Here is a 14,444-nt window from a genome sequence, read left to right on the forward strand (position 1 = left end):
TGTGGACTTCTTAAATCAGTTTGTAATAAAGGGATTAACTAGCGATTAAAAGGATGGAATGCTAACTAAAAAAAGGGAAGAGAACTTAATTGAACAAAAAATAATGATTACAAAAAGATGTTTATAACATTAATCTTAATCACCCATAGGTCTGCAATCGTAGAAAAAGTTTCCCCAATCTAAATCCAGTTCCTCTTCTTCATCTGAATCGAAATGAAATAAAATCGTATGTTGAGTGAATGAGGATTTGTGTTATGGCCTGAACATGTGTTGTAACAATTTTGAAAGATCAAACACTTTGTATGTTTAAGATTTTGTTATTTGAAAATATAAAGGCGAAGTACTAACTAAGCATGTCATACTAGATCATAATTTACTCCTTGGAAACTGAAACGGTAGTGATTTACCATAAGAAGTAAAGAATTTATTTCATATTCCTTAAAAGAACCTTAATTTGTTTTTAAATTGTCTCTTCTGAAAAATGTGTTAATCTTTTAACTGTTTTCTCTTTCAGATTCTTAAACTTGTTTTTAAATTGTCTTCTAACTCTGAAAAGTTTTTAATCATTTTTTTGGTATTAGATTCACTTTTCAATGTTTTCAACTTCCTCTAAATTTTGTGCATTTTAAACTGTTTTAAATTTTATTTTATCTTTTCTCAGTTTTATTGTTCTTCTGTTTCTTTTCAAAGAATTTTGATAATGACAAACTGGAAGAAAATGCATAGAGTATTCAAGAAGAGTTTAAAGCATCAGAACTTGAACAAAGCAGTTGTTGTCAAAATAATTTCTGATTTTATTTTTGTGTAATTTATTTTATTGAGATTAAATGATTAATTTTAATCAAACAAAGATAAGGATTTAAGAAAAAGCTTACAAACCTTACCTTAATGAATTGTCAGTCTAAAGGAAGAGCTTACAAACCTCAACCTAAAGACCTATCAAACTCAGGGAGAGCTTACAAACCTCATACCCTGATGTTAGAATTTGTTGGTTGAACTTATAGGATTAAGTTAACATAGATAAAGAGTTAAAAAGAGATTACACACCTTGTCTTAATGGACTATCAGACTTAGGTGGAGCTCACAAACCTCACCTTAATAGACTACCTAACTTAGGGGGAGCTTACAAACCTCATTCTCTAATGTTAGACTGTGTTAATTAAATCATCAACCATTGTTCTTAAATACATTTGTTTGTCATCATCAAAAATGGGGAGATGGTTAGAACAAGATTTGTTCATTCTCTTAAAAAGTTTTAGTGGTAACAAAGTATTTAAAGAACAATAAGGTTTACTAATGGTTATTATAGTGTGCATGATCAAAAGACATTAACCTTAATATAAATCAAGTTAATCACTCAGAAGACCCATTATATGAAAAAAAGTTGTTATGAATCTGAATGATCAAAATCAAGCCTTCAGACTCTGAAGAGTCTACTCAAGTCTTTCAGATGCAGAACTTAAGCTTACATGAAATACAAAGATAAAAAAAGCACTAAAGATTGGAATAGTTTGAAGCAAGCAAACTCTATTGTAAAGGAATGACTATGCATCTTCTGAACAAGCTTCATCAGAAATTCTGAAGATACTACTTCAAAGGAATTTGTCTACATCAAGTCATCAACTCTGAATGTGTTCATCCAGACTAGTTCTGATCAAGACTCTGATGAAGACAAACTTAGAACCTGTAAACTCTAGACTCTGAAGTCTCACTCCAAGCAGATCCTGAAGACATACTTTAGCTTCGGATCATGCTTTAACTAACTCTATAAAAATCCTTTGATCTAGGAAGCTAAGTAAAAGGATAACAATGGCTCAGATATAGCTTCAACAAAAATCTACAAGAAGTGTCCAGTTAGAAGTTATCCAAATAAGAACGCATGATAACGGTACACTGATTTATCTCAAATTAAGATAAATTAACCTTGCCAGGATCTGATCTCTTCAACTATTCTGAACTCTGCTCTTCTCTTCTCAACATTTTTATGCTATTTGAGTTTTTAGCTCACTCTATTATACAATGGCTAAAGTCCTCCAACAACTACTTGTATAATTAGTAGTTTAAATCTTCAAAGGACCTATTCCTAGCATATATTTAAGAAGAAGATTGAAAACATTCAAACTATTAGTTAGCTCTGACCAAGAATGAATGTGAGTTGAAGAATCCATGATTGTGTTCACATAGTTGTGATACCAATTCACAAAATGGATTGAGAGAGAGAATTCGTGTTACATGGAAAACACAAATGAGAGAAACACATACTAAATAGAATATATAACCACAAGGGTTAAGTGTGTGAGAGTTGAGTGAAAATGATCAAAGAAGATCATCAGAACATATAAGTACAACAAAGAAGGAAATATGTGCTTGAAGAGAAGAAGATTGAAAACTTTAATCTTCCACACTTAGGAGCAATCAACTTATATTCTACTAAACAGTGTGTAACCTTTGTGCATCTACTGAACTAAGAAGAACTCATGTAAACACAAGGTTAATACCATACTCTTTTATTAAGATAATCTGAAGACTCTAGCCATCATGCTCAGAGTAAGTCTCTTTTTGTTAGATTGAGCAAATAAGTCTCTTGTTGGGTGCTTAAGCAAAGAAGTCTCTTGCTGGATGCTTGAGCATTGAAGTTTCATGCTTTCGAGTAGAGCATGAAGTTCTGAACTGGTTGTTCAGGCATTGAAGTCTCATGCTTAAGGGAAAAGCAAGGAAGTCTTGATTAGTGTGATTGAGCATTGAAGTCATATGCTTGTGGGAAAAGAAGGAAGTCTTGAACTGGTTGTTCAGGAAATGAATTCTCATTCTTGAGGGTAGAGTAAGAAGCCTCGATCTATGTTGATTGAGCAGGAAGTCTTAAGCTATTGGCTTAAGCAATTGTAATCAGTCTGATTATAGTTAAAAGTTCTTATATTTCAAAGGGGATTGGACTACTCTTAGTTTGAGCCGTGATATATTGTGTGTATATTTTTTTACTTCTGCATATACGTTCCGCTGTGCAAACAAACTCTGAAGTTATATTCTGATCTGATTCAGGCTCTTACTTGTATCAGAATCTGAGCTTAAGACCTTAGGCTCTGAAACATAGTTAAGAAAAGGAAGTAAACTTTTTACTGTTGTTACTCACTCTAGTATCAGACTTTGAACGTAGTTCAGAATATGATATTACAGAATCAGAAGTGAAAAGAGATGTTTGGGAATATATAATTCAACCTCCCTTCTTGTGTATTTTTCTCACCTTCGGCGGTTAATATCCTTTCCATGAGAATCTTGGAGCGGTGAGCCTTCAATTTTATAAACAAACTTTGCAAGCTTTTATCACGGGATAAGTTCACAAACCTTAAACCTTGTTTTTACTATGGGCTAACCAATAACCTGAGAAATTTTAATATCGGGGTAATCTCAAACCTTATTCAAGCTTTTAATATCGGGATAAGCTTTAACCTAACCTTGGTTTTATCACGGGCTAACCAAGAACATAATGAAAGCTTTTAACACAGGCTAAGCCTTCGAACCTACACATGGGTTTTATCACACGATCCCCAAACCAAAGCTTTTTACGAGTTTACCTTCTAACCCAAACAAACAAATCCTAATATGATAAAATGTTCAACCAAGGTGTAAAATAAACTTCCTTGGTGAACTTATGATTCTACCCTTCAAGAATTATAACTCATCCTCACAAAAGAACTTTCTCAAAAAGCACTTCGGCTAAACACTTAGTGAAAGAAAGTAAAAGAAAACATGGTTCTTGATTATTTGAAATGAGGGAAGGGACCTCTATTTATTGGCTATAGGTTGGCTAAAAACATAATTTGATTTTAATGTTTTTTAAGGCTAGGTAATCGATTAACACATAATGTTAACCGATTAAATACCATGAAATAATCTATTAGAAAGATCAAAAAAGGAATTAAAAGATATCTAGCTATTGCACATCATTAATATGGTGTCCTAATCGTTTGAGGCATATTTTTGAACTCTCCCAATCGATTGGGTTAAGGTGCCAATCAATTGGTTAAGACATAAAACTCCCCAGAGCTTTTCAGACAAGTTCTAACTCATTTGTCACAACTTCTAGATATTTTTGAAAGTATTTTCTTGAGCAACATTAGTTTGAAAGATGTTTTGTGTGTGATTTAGCCATGCAATTTTATAAACTCCCTTATGCAGTACATATTTTTCACTCAAACTAATTAAGGTAGGGCTTTATTGTACTTCAAGACTTTGTTGGACAATTTCTTTTGTAGACACTTTCTTAAGTTTACTTGAGATGAGGCTTGAGCTTATATTTCATTTGGTTTCCATCATAGGATAGTCAAATCTATCAAATCCTAATACTTAGGTTTGCATTTTTAACCACTTATACTTGAATTTTCCTTATTAGTTATAATCATTTATACAAAAGTTGTCATCATCAAAAGTAAAATAACCGCCCTTGTTAAAAGCACATCACCTACAAAATATTGTCCCACATTTCCCTTTTTTTTTAATGGTGATAACAAATCTCTCAGGGGAGGTGGTAAAACAAAATAACAAAAATATGTTTGGAGTGATTAAACTCTCCTTGAGTTAAATAGAAACTATACTTCACTTCCTTGAGAGTATACTTCTCTTCCTTTGTTGAAATAAAAAAGGCGGGTAAAGATGCATTGTGAGAAATAAATATGCAAATATAGGCAGATAAAACATTTAGGAAAGGAAAAACATTGCTTTTATTTTTTGCTTGATTTTAAAAGCACAAGAATGAAAATTTGCAGAATTAATAGTGCAAAAAGGAAAACATAGGCAATTAAGACACAATTAGTTCATTTCATCATCATCATCATCCTTGCTTTAGGCCATTGGTGAGATGGGGTTTCTTTTCTCCATTGTTTTAATGAGCTTGTCAATCTTTGCATTCATTGTCTTTTTCTCATTACGGATGTCATTGAGGGTGTTTGAGGAGGATGGAGGAATATCATTCTTGAATAAAATCTAGTTCTTGAATAAAAATGAATGAAGATCATTCTTGGGGGTAGTGGGACAAATCAGGGACTTGAGGAGGATGAAGGAAGATTATTCTTGGGGGTAGTGGGACAAATTCTCCTTCTTGAATAGAAAACCCCATTTTTCTTATAACGTCTTGTCTTATCTTTGTGTGCACAAAATTTGGTTCTTCTTCTCCGTACTTATAGCCGGTGTAGGATAAGATTTTGGTGATTATTTCAACATAGGGTAAGGTATTGTTTTTCCTTTTACTATCTAGCATGTGCGAAGAACGATATCTACCCAATTTTTTACAACTTGATTTTCCTTTTACTATCTAGCATGTTTGATTTTTGGATGGTGTTGTAGTTGCTTTTCCTTAGGAAAAATACATGATTCATTGTGTATTGAATCAATCTACTATTTGGGCTAATGAGGCCAACATTGAAGGGAGTTGAAATTTCATAAGAGGGATTAATAAGAAGAGACTGGGAATGATTTTCAGAAATAAATTCGTTACCTTCAAGATCTAGTTGATTATAATCTTGCTCCACAAAGTGTGGGTTACACACTTGAGCAAAGTCTTCAAGAGACAGAGTGATATGATGTTTCTTGACTTCGGAGTTGATGATTCTATATTTGTATGAGAGATTAATGTAAAACATTCTCACTAATTTAGGGTGCCTATCTTGAGGTTTTTCAAACAAAGTTCTTCAACCTGGAAAAGTTGAAGGCGTTCATGAAGGAGCAGGTCTTAAAGAGATACTCATCCAAGTAGTAAGTGACATATATATAACTCTCTATATTAACGTAGTAAAGGGTGAAATTGGTTTCTTGAGCTTGAGAGGAGAAGTCTTAAGAGAAGTATGAGGATGATGGTTCAGAGGAATAAGTTCTTTTTTAGGCTATTTTAAGGTGATGATGGATGAATGAGAGAGCTAATGTGTTTCTAATGTGAAGCACAAATGAAAAATGATTAGATGAGAATAATGAGAAAGTTACATCTCTATATAACTTATGCCTAATCGATTGCAAGGATGTGCCAATCGATTGGCAACGGTAAATTTTGAGAGCTAATCGCTGCAAATATTCGTTGTATTAATGACTCGTGTAAATAACCATTTCTGCAATTTCACACGATCTAATTGATTGGATGTTATTGCCAATCGATTGTTTAGCCCATTTTAGCATATTTTGTTTTGGGTCTTGTATGTTGCACACATGCTTGGCCTTATTTACACCTCCTTTCTAATAACCCTTAAAAACACTCATCTTTTGGGTTAGAAAAATAATTGTTAGACGAAGGCGACTTATCTAGAGGGGGGGGTGATAGATCCCAAGTTAAAAAACTTTACAAAAATTGTTTAGAAAAATTTAACGGTTAGCGGAAGTGACCCGAATCGAATCGTACAAACCGAACTGCTATCAAAAACCTTGGATATGCATATATGAAAACATATTGATGATAATGATAGAAAAATTAATCAATACAAAAAAACAGTCGTTTAAATGATATAGCTAAAGATGTAGGCTATTTCTAATGACAAAATACACAAAAACTTAATTGAGGCAAACTATTGAGCACCTTGTGTGCAATCAATTTTGCATAGAAATTTCGATGATTTTGTTGATTTAAAAAAACAACTACAATCTAATGGACTGTAATCAACATAACGAAACTATTTTCAAAATGTTATCAACAAAAGTTAAACCAAACATATTGGTAGAACAATCTACGAATTCAATAATTTGCAAATGAAATGTAAGAGAGAGAGAGAGAGAGAGAGAGAGAGAGAGAGAGAGTACACAAGGATTTGTTTAGGCAGTTCATGAATCGTCCTCGCTATGGTTACATTTTCCCCCAATTCAAAATGGAATTAAGATATCAATCTTACTTTGCAAAATATTTTTTATAAGAGAAAAGTAGCAATCCAACCCTACAAACCCTATGTTTGATGTTGATCCTAACTTGTTCTCTTCCCTTGATATGAGTTTGATCAAGTCACCCAACAATACCAATTTGATCCACCGTCTAACACTACTCCTTTGATAGAAGCCCCTTTATTCAAAAAATTTACTTGATCTAATCCAAATTTGGAATTATTTTGACCCAAGATTTACCAAGATGATCATCCGGTTGCCGTTACTCCTTCGACCGAACCCACCGTTCTTCGAAGCAGTCACTCGGTTGAGTTTAACTTGAGTAATCTTGTCCAAAACCTTCAAATGACCAATTGATCTTGAAGGAAACCCTAACTTGGTTTTCTTATTTGAAACCCCCAAAAATTCTCAATCCAATTTACAATTCAACAACCTAAATTGGACGTTATCAACTCTGATTCTAGATGACACCCAAACAAAAAATGATTATGTGTAATTTCTTTGTGTGTATGCATAAAACATAGGTTGGAGATGAAGAGAACTCTTTGTATATTCCTAGTTCCGCATATTTCAAATGATACAAGTTGGAGGCAAAAGAAATGCAAAAGATTTGAAACATTCATGAATTTTTGGAAAAATGCATCGTATGTGTCGACCTATGTAAGTCATGTGTCGACACCTTCGAAGCATATGTCAACCTATATAGGTCATGTGTCGACTCATAGAAGAAGATTTTCTTCTATATATCGACCTTAAACCCCTCTAGAGTCGGCATATCAAATAGACGATACACGCTTTAAAACTCATCAACATGTGTCGACTCAAACAATGTATGTGTCGACACATAAGCCAATGTCTTGCATAAAAATATATTTTTGTAATATAGAATAATTTATAATCTTTTATAAATCATTTATAAAAGGTTTTTATGCTTCCTAATGCTAAGATGCACATTAAGACTCAGAGGGTATTGTCCAATATACGTAAACGCTAAAGTATCCTAGTTTTGACATCATACAAAATACATCTAGCGGGAAGTTGCACTCACATATTTTTTATAATGGAAAAACTTGAGACGATGCGTTTTGTGTCTTCATGAAGGATCCCCCTAAATGTATGCATCCCAACTTTATCTTGCAGATGCTTGTCCCTCTTTAACAATATCAAAAAGAGACAAAACAAACCATGAGAAGTATCTTATATCACACATATACTAATATAACACACATAGGGGTTTGCAAAGATAAAATCATCAATAAAACAACACTCACATAGAATGATGTAAATATTAAAAATGCCTAAACATAAATAAAAGCAATTTAAGCAATAATATAACATAGTTGCCACAAATCATGCAAAATAACATATATAATAAACATGAAAGATGAAGGATACAATGAAATAAAAAAATCTTGAGTTTTTTCAAAAGAGACACGTTTACATGACATATACTTTTGATGCTCCCAAATGTTGCACACGCATGTGCTCTAGTAACACGATAATTTAGATTTATCACCACTCAAACGAAAAACAGAAATGTTATCATAACAATGACACACTACAAGAATTTTGTTGATATTATAACATGTTTAAACATATTTCATGCTGGAATAGATAAATAACAACCTCACATATATCATACAAGAACTAATAATAGATAACATGCTTATACATAAAGAACATATTTCAAGTATGGAAGAAGAATGACATGAAGTCACTATAAGCATATAAATTTGAAAACACACGATGGTTATCAATTGAAATTTTTGGAAGTGAACAAACATAAAATGAATCATCCATCAAATGTATCATATACCTTTGGAGAATAATCAAGGTAAAATAAAGAGACTTACTTACAAAGCAAAAATCTGAAATGATATTATCTCATTGTACGAATGATGGAGGATGCACTTGCGTTTCACATGGAACTTTCGAACGAAAGTTGAAACAAATGCAGAGAGAGCATCAGAATCTTTTGTCATCAACACTCTTACCACTTTCAACTTTGTTTAAGTACCCGATAGTGTGATTTGTAATGTATCTAATAAAGTTATTGAATTGATGATCATCCTTTTTAGTTGGACTTTCATTCTTGTCCTTTTCATGATAATTATCTTGATCCTCCTCAGGTTTCATTGTCTTAGGTTGATCAATCCTTTGTTAATGTTATTTAGTATCCCTTTTGAAGATACACCTGCATCATGAAACGAAATACCTTTTTCAACATTTTTCGGATATGAGGCATTAAAATTAATCTACACATATTCTACCAATTAATGAATAATAGTTGTTTCTTCCTTAGTCACACAACCCTTCTTCCTTGCCACAAAGGATAGTCGTTGTCTTCCTTATTTTCCCAATTGATTCATCTATTAAATTGGTGCTCTCATCATATCATGTCGGATAATGCATGCTTGAAGGAAATCCATAATGAGATTAAAAATGATGTTCAGCTTTAGCTCAAGAAATTCATGGACGCCATGGATATTAGAGATTAGAGACCGAGATCATGCTCAACGAATCGATTTACTTAAAATGGGTAACGAGGGATGAATCACTAGAATTGGAACAACATTATAATCACTACTCCAGCGTGCAACGGAAATCCAACATGATGAAGCAAACTCACGCAAAAATCCAGCTCCGTTCCACACCAAAAGTGTGAAGCTTGAATTCCCTAAATTCGATGGTACACACATGTTACACTTGGATTTTCATTTACTAGAAAGTCAATAAAATAATGTCAATGGAAAGATGTTGTCATAAAGAATGAAGAATTTTCATAAAGATATGAGAACAATAATAAGGTTTCTTTAAAGAAGCATTAATGGCAGTTGGTCGACAGACCAACTACGAAGGGTCGACAAGTCGTCAATACAATTAATAGTTTAGAGGACTCTCAGAGATAAATCCCCAAGATCCAGAGTGTTAGGAAATATGTCCAAAATCTCGAAAAGGACAGTTGGCAAGCGCATATCCAGAATCTCGAGAAGGGTGGTCGATGGAAGCCCTCATCCCAATCAAAAGGATCCGTCGATGTCGCATCCGCGAAAAACAACCGGCGGGAAAAACAAACAAACAGAGCCGCCACCGTGCGTTATTTATCCCAAAGGAGGGAAAGGAAACGCTCGAAGTAAACCTGGAAAGGAAATGGTCTCGCGACCGGAGACGCAAGGATCGGGAGTCGGTTACGCAAGGGGAAGGTATTAGCACCCCCCACGTCCGTCGTACTCGACGGGATCTACGCTCAGAAAGATAGAATAAGGTTGCTAAAACCGCTCAAAGAATGCACACACACTGGAATAAAACACAGATGGAAAGAGAGGGGAACGGGCTCGCTAGGATATCGCATCCTGTGCCTACGTATCTCATCTGGAATGAGAATCAGAGCTACCGTAGTTCGGCTAACGCACGCCAAACAAAACGCTAAACGGAAACGCTGAAACGTCAGAGCAAACCTCTAAACACAAACTGGAAACGGAATGCCAATCGCTGGGCTTACATCCGACTCCACAAAAGAAACGCAAACAGGAAACCGACTGCCAATCGCTGGACTTACGTCAGACTCCAAACAAGCAAACACACACAGGAAACCGACTGCCAATCGCTGGACTTACGTCAGACTCCAAACAAGCAAACACATACAAGAGGGTTGAAAAAAGAAAAGGGCGCCCGGAGAGATCTACTCATCTCCTGCCTACGTACCTCATCTGGTATGAGGATCAGGGCGACGTAGTTCCCCTTAACAGGGAAAAAACTTCTATCCTAACCAGAGACTAGGGAGATAACAAGCTACTAGGGAGACTACGACTCGAGCCTAGAAGTTGTCATGCAAATGATCCCTATATTGAAGTCTCTAACAAGAGTTTGACTCACACAGGCAGTGAGTCAACTCAAGTTTATCTCTACGTACATTCAACTTCCTCGAAAGTTGATCATACGACTCCTACAGAAAGGAGATGAGAAGCAAAACAGATAATCATCAAAAGCAATTAGCACACACTATACACAACCAAGGGGGCTCAAGCAAGGTTGGGCTTTAGTCAAGGGGTCATATCGACCTTGACAAACAAGCCAACTGGAAAGGGTAGTCAGGCTCTTAACCTCTAACATTGAGAGTTAGGGTGAGAAGATGAAATTGAGATGAGGATTAGACCTCACAGCTCTTATCCCTGGCCTGGGAGAGCTTCAGATAATGAAAGTGTGGGAGTCCAGAATGTGGGACTCTATTCCACATGACTTGACACAACAAGATTTTGGGTTCTTATTCAAAGTGCGTCAACACATGGTGTGAGCAAGATGAATGACACAACTGAGTAGCAGGGGGTGGATTGCACACCCCTTTTATCTGCCAATGCCTCTTCACTTAGGAGGTCTTTTCATGTACAAGGCACAAAGATAAACAAGCACAAACATTGCCTCTTAAGGAGGGCTTCAGACAGGTGCCTGCCAAAATAACATGACAGGTCTTCCAGACTACATGAAGTTAAGGAATTATACCTAAGTGGTATGCCAACCACAAGCAAAGAAAAGTTCAGATGAACTTAAAGCAACTTAGGTACCTGTGTAAACAACTAAACAAATCAGTACATCATTCAGACAAACAGACAACAGTCAACAACAAACAGACAATCCCAATGTACAACATATAAGCCATAAGGCAAACTCAAGTGAATTATAGTCAACCTACAAAACAAACAAATGTTAGCAATCAATAGCAAATATCAACATTCAAATGATGAAGCAACATCAACCATGGAGATTAGGTGCTTGGTCCTGAAATTCAAAGCTCACATGTAAGTCCAAACCACTAGGTCAAAGCCTAGGGTCAAAGGTGAAGAAAAAATTCAAAACAGGATCTGATTTTCAACACAATACAACTTCAATCAATCATGAACATGTCATAAAAAGTGCCACATTAAAATCATCAAGCAAAGGCATTTCATGTGCAAGGGAAGTTAAAGACAATTTCAAAGCATTCAAATGGACATGGTGAATGAAAAATCCAAATCAAAACAGAAATGTTTCAAATAATTCTGGAAAAATTCATGAGCATACAACACGTCCAACATGATCATCATACAAAAAATCAGAATCAACAGAGGTCATTTGAAATGGAAATGAAATTGCACAAGTTGATCATCCAATTGTGTGACACAAATTGTCACACCATGCTAACATGTACATAAAACAGAAATGACACATGGAAAAAATGTCACACCAAAACCAAAATGTCAATTATCATGTCAAGAATCATCATGCAAAATTTGGTAGCAATTGGATCAATATCAAGCATTTCACAATAGAAAGAGTAAGGCAAGGTCACAAATGTACACATGATCACATATTCTAACACAAATCAAAATCCAGCCATGCACAACTTCAAAATTTATCATCATCAAAAGAGGACATCCTAATGAACAAATAGCAAAAAACCAGGGATTATTTGGAGCATTTTTCAATTAGATATGGATTTTCAAATTTGGAAGAAATATTTAAAATGAGATGAACACATGTATATGAAATATGGAGGGAAAAATGAACATGAGAAATTAATTTGAATATATGCTGCCACCAGGATTCGAATCAGGTATAGGCGCCAATCAAAACGGCGTCGTTTCATGGCATGGAAATAAAATGAAAAAAACAGAGACACAAACACGCTACACATGGATCGAAGTGAGAACCAACGGATCAGACAAGGCCTGGGCGCGTTCTTCATCAAGAACCCTAGCGAACCAGGTTGGACGCTAAGCCGTCACTATGCCATCGCTAAGATGAAGATCTTCATCTTCTTCACGAAGATGATGATGAACAGTATGAAGTTCATCAAAAAAATTCCAGAATTTCTAGAATTTCTCAGATTTTACAAAAAAAATATACCAAAACAAAGCTCATGCAATGGAGATTATAGATCAAGCATCAATTCATCCTAATTCAACATGATTCATGCAAATCGAAGCAAATAAAGTTTGACATTCAAAACTTCAATCAAGCATATCTCTCTCAATTCTTATCCAAATCGCACGAAATTTATATCAGATTGATCAGCATCAAATGTTCTACAATATTATACACATAAAACAGAGAATTAAGGTGATCGAAAATGTGACCTCTTGAAGATCAGTTCTTGAATTCTGCAGATTCCAGGCTAGGCAAGCATGCAAATCCACTCCAAATCACTTGTTATGAAGTTTGATGATGAAATTGAGGCTTGGAAACGTGTAGATCTAGCTCAATTTGCATTTGCCATTTTTGAGTTCTTGAACTTCAATGCTTGATTTCTACACGAATTCACCAATCCAAAGCTTGATCTGCACTAAATCCACACTAGAGAACAAGAATATGGAATAAAAATGCAAGGTTCTTTGAAGATTTTTTCAAATTTTGGTTGAGAGAAAAAAAATGGAGGGAAAAACTTCTAGATCTAAAAAATGGTGAAAATGATTAAGCTTCTGAAATTCTGTTATGATTATCAATATATATGATGTGATAATCCATTCTTAATCAAAATTAAGCAAAGTTAATTAGGAATTAGTAAAATAAGGTGTTATGACCAAAACTTGAAAATTGCATGGTGCATGTAGTAAACCCACGTGAACAGTGTCATGTGCTTGATCAAAATCATTCAAAATCATTTTTTAAACACATTGGCAATGGTAGAAAGTTCTCATGATGCACCATTTTTAAATTTATGATTTTCCCTCCAAAATCTTCATGAATAAGCAAGTGATCATATGTTCAAATTTCATGCAATGTGATGGATGTTTTGGAAACTACATGTCATGAGAAGCAAAGTGCAAAAAGAACCACCAAATTTGGAGTTATGAGTCAAAAGTTATGTCCTTTTGAAGTTCCATGTACACTTGGCAATGATTGGACCATATCTCCTCAACCATTCATCATAAATTCATGATCTTGGACTTTTTGGAAATGGGAGAGAGAGAGAGATCTTCAACTTTCATGTTGGACAAAAATTCATTTGAAGCTTATTTGATGATGTAAGATCAAGTTGAATTTGAACCAAAACCTTTCCATTTTTGGAAACTTTCAATTACATGTCACTTTCCATTTTTGGCAACTTTTGATCTGACCTCAAATTCTTCAAGATATGCATTTGTAATTACAAATAAGCCTCTTTTGAACATGAATGAGATGTTGAAACTCATTTCTCCACTTCCAAGCCCTCAGTTGACTTTCTGTTGACTTTCTGGTTGACAAATGACTTGAACATGCACAGATGATTTTGAGCCTCAACCACTTGATGAACTGGCTCCAAAATGAAACCCTAGCTTGTACAAGCTCAATAACATAATATGATGATCTCCTTCTCAAGAAAGACCTCATCTCCTTGAAAATCCCTGACTGGTAGAATGCAACTGATTAGGGTTGACCAGAGGTCAAAACCCTAATCCTAAGGAACATGATCAGGCACAATGAACCTCTTGAAGATGATAAAACCATGATGATGGTGATATATCCTTGCCAATAAGATAATACTCAACCTCCTTGAGGAACCAATAAAACCCTAATTGAAGAGCAACCCTCAAATGATTGATCAATTCAACAAGACCCTCAGGCTTGAATCTCTC

The sequence above is a fragment of the Lathyrus oleraceus genome, chromosome 1, assembly GCF_024323335.1.
Source record: "Lathyrus oleraceus cultivar Zhongwan6 chromosome 1, CAAS_Psat_ZW6_1.0, whole genome shotgun sequence".
Classification (NCBI taxonomy): Eukaryota; Viridiplantae; Streptophyta; class Magnoliopsida; order Fabales; family Fabaceae; genus Lathyrus; species Lathyrus oleraceus.